We start from the raw sequence: 3837 nt of genomic DNA on the forward strand, positions 1-3837 counted from the left end.
CTCGTAGATCGCTCTCTCGTTCCTCCCTCACAGCCATTTGTCGTCCGGGACGCGCCGCGAACCGGCTGATATGAAGCCGCTAAGCCCCGCCCCCCTCCTGCGATTCCAACCCGCACCTGACCGCCGGAGACAAAGGTCATCCTGCTCCGGCACCAGCTGTGACAGTCACAAGCGCACACACGCTTAAACCTAATGAATTATAGATGTGTTTAATGTTTTCTTTAAGAATCCTCCTCCATTCATCCTCTCGCCCCATCATTGGAATTTTAAACATTTTTTTAAAGTTATTATTTCCAAGTTCTACAATTTTTATTTCACATAAACATCCTTACTATTGGCTCTTGATATATCCGGATGCTTTTTTAATTAAATTATCTTTTAATCCTCATTTTAGTTGATGCAAGTTCCATGCTTCTACTCTAATTGATTGGTGCTTCACTATTATTGACACTATTATTGCCAAATATATTCCTCAGTTGAACGTAACAATGTGAAAGGTACGATTAATTAATTTAAAAAAAAACGATCGAGTTCATTCATTACTTATAGTGCTTTGGTGTGGAACGAGCCCATGATCGGCATACAGATGAAATTAGTTTATTTTTGTAAATTAAATGGTAAATCTTTCATTCCAGATAAACATGTTTATGACTGGAAAACACTCAATATTATCATTGTATAAAATAGAAAAGTGTGGACTTGGGGCCATATACTAGTTCATCCCTAAATATGACTATAGTCTTTTAAGTTTAAACTTCTAAAGGGAATATTAAAATGTATATATTGGCAAAAAAATATGAATTATATATCATGTTTACAAAGTAAAGCTTCATTTAATTAGGTTTTTATTTTTTCCATTATATTTACCTTTTCGCTCCTTTACTTTTGCTTGATGGCCCCTCACAACAGTCACTGTATGAAATGTGGCCCCTGGGGAAATGTAATGGAACACCTCTGATATAGGGTGTCCCAAGAATAAATGAAAATCCTCACATTTTCACAAAATGTATAGAAAAAAATGTAACTTTTGTTTTTGTTCTGTTATCAGGTTGAGTCACGCCGTTCCACTGTCAGAAAGAAGTCGTTTTGCGTCTTAGAATATAAATATTTCAACGTCTATGAATAATAAGACGTTTTTGTCAAACCCGTCTTCTTCAAGCTCTTGTTGGATGTCGACACAGAATTCTTGATGTTTCCTCTTGTCGTCTGCTTTTAAAGCCTGAACCAGCTGCAGACGCTGGAGTTTCTTTTTCAATCGTTTCCTCAGGAAACGAACACTAAACTGTCTTCAGAGGAGTTTGAGTTTCCAAAATGTGAATTCGTGTTTTGTTTTTTACAAAGTTGGTTTTCAGGTGTTGATGATGGTCTCCGGGTCACATTGACCCCGAGATCCCAAAAGGGATAAGCCAATTTAATAGAAAATCTTGGTCTGTTTCTATACAATAAAACTTTACGTTATTTCAACCAAAAAATGTCCCGAATTATCCATGTGCGAATAGATTTTTATCCATCACAGTTGACGTTGAATTCTCTCTTTAAGAAAATTACACTTTTTCTCACGTTAAAAAAACGGATAATAATAGGGATTTGGGGATTTTGATTGAAATCTAGTTCCACAATGAAGTAAAATGTGTCAATGTTAAAAAAGCTAAATTATTTCAGATTTAACAATGTGGTTTTAATAATCATATCCAACAACTTGAAATAAAATCTTAACTCTGGGAAACTGCAGATTCGAAAATCCATAAATCATGAGGCACCAAAATGACTTCTCCAACACCCCTGCTTTAAGGTTCTAAACCCCCATATACGAACATCCAAAAGTACATTTCATTCTTAGCACCATTGGTCTTTAAGGAGAAGCACGAGGGGGAGATTCTGCTGCTCAATGAACGGAAACGGTCGTCCCTCAGGTGGACACGGACGTCGGCTCCCATTCTGTCTCAAACAGCCAAGTTCGACTTCAAAGAGGAGAGTTTTGGGAGCAAGTTGTGAGCGTGTCTTTGTCGGTGAAATATTCCAACATCCTGAGCTAATTCAGTCTGCTGGAGCCATGATGCATTCTGAGAAAAAGAGACACGTTTCAGAGCGAGCAGGAGGAAAGTCCATCGGTCTGTGGTCGACCCTTCTTTGGGAATAACAATGGACAGACGAGTCCGAGTGAATTTAAGAGAAATGTGTTGCGGACACTTACCCACGCCCCCGGAGATGAAGCTGAATTTAGAAGCATGCTTCACACTCCGGGGGAACGCAAGTACATTTTGTCCTGCAAGAGATGGAGCAAGACGAAGCTCATATCTTTAATTCAGAGGCGGGTCACCGCGGTGAATAATGTATTGGACGGGGAGCGGGCGGAAATCAAGCAGCCAGACTTGCTGCACACGGGTCCGCAGGGGTGTCGGGGAAGATACAGCAGCTCCGACACGAGGCAATCTTGTTTGAACCGGCGAGATAAAACCTGAGAAATGGAGGCTCTGGGGAGGAGACGCTGTTTACTTTACACCTCCATCTCCACCCTTTCCCCCCCCACTCACTTATATGATGTAGGAGCCACAAATGACGAGTGGAGCTTCAGTTTCACCGAGGTATAAACATGAGGCGAGTATATAGAAGAATAGATCCATTGATCTGTTTCACACACAGAAGAAGAGGGAGAGAGGGCAGTTTCTTCCAGGCACAGAGAAGCTTTTGATGCCCCTCGAGTGCTTCGGCAGCTTTGCCAAAAGCCGGTGTCATGGTGTCATGTGCTGGTTGGCAGGGATTCGAACCGTGGTTAAATAGGAAGATTGGATTGAAAAAAAAAAAGGTATAGGAAATGATCAAGCTAATCTCGATTCTTGGAAAGAGAATGAAGCGATTGTATTTCCAGAGGGGCAACCGGAGTTCTCGTCCCCCATCCGAGAGACACAAGAGCTTGGGGTGGCCGTGAAGGAAGCTAATGAATTCCCACAGGAAGCTGGTTCATGGACACAAGAGCAGGCTCACAGAGCTCAGCCCCGGCAGCCTGTAGTCTGCAGCTCAAGTTATGGCTGTCGGATGCTATGACGAAACAAGCATGTCCATCACTCAAGGCACCACTAATACGGTTTATTTCTCCAAGCATTCCTAGAGGAGGTTGGTCACCTTCTTGTTTTGTTGACCTTGTTAATTTAAAAAATTGGGTTTTTGATCTCAATGAAATTAAATGTGCACAGAACTTTGAAGTTTCACTCTTTAAATTCACAACTCAATATAGAACCTTTAAACTAATGTATTTTCTATTTTATTCTCTGTAAGAACAAGAATTTGAATGAGATTGAAACAAAGTTTTATATTTTTACAAACAAAATATTTTTTAAATAATGTGATTAATGTATTACTGTCATAGGTAGTGGTTCCTAAATTGCATTCATCTGACTTTTCATGTTTGCACATCGCTTCTGGTAAGAAAATGTCTGTAAGTTTTTGTCGTGAAAGAAATTGTTAGTCACACCTTGACAATGATTCAGCAGAATATAAATGACTTGAACTGCATCTGTTCAAAAATAGTAAATTACTTTACGAAGCTCCCTTTTTCTTCTAAATCCATCTTTTTATCCGCCAGAATAATCAATTTCAGATTTTCTTTTAACGAAGTCGATGGCTTTTATCAGCTTTAAAAACTTTAGCAATTAATTATGGAATTATTAATTTATATATATATATATATATATATATATATATATATATATATATATATATATATATATATATATACAGTACTGTGCAAAAGTTTTAGGCACTTGTGAAAAAATGCTGAAAATTAAAAATGCTTTCAAAAATGGAAGTGTTAATTAAGTTTATTTTCATCAATGAACA

The 3837-nt window shown here is 38.5% G+C and overlaps 1 long non-coding RNA gene across 1 annotated transcript; it reads left to right on the forward strand.

Annotated features, from left to right (window-relative positions):
- The first annotated feature begins 2768 nt into the window (after window positions 1-2768).
- LOC148059729 (uncharacterized) lies at window positions 2769-3196 on the forward strand. The gene is made up of 2 exons (XR_015709489.1): window positions 2769-2806; window positions 2870-3196. It is a non-coding gene; the product is annotated as an uncharacterized LOC148059729 (long non-coding RNA).
- The last annotated feature ends 641 nt before the right edge of the window (window positions 3197-3837 follow it).

This window comes from Callionymus lyra, chromosome 19 (genome assembly GCF_982586985.1).
Source record: "Callionymus lyra chromosome 19, fCalLyr1.hap1.1, whole genome shotgun sequence".
In the NCBI taxonomy this organism is placed as follows: Eukaryota; Metazoa; Chordata; class Actinopteri; order Syngnathiformes; family Callionymidae; genus Callionymus; species Callionymus lyra.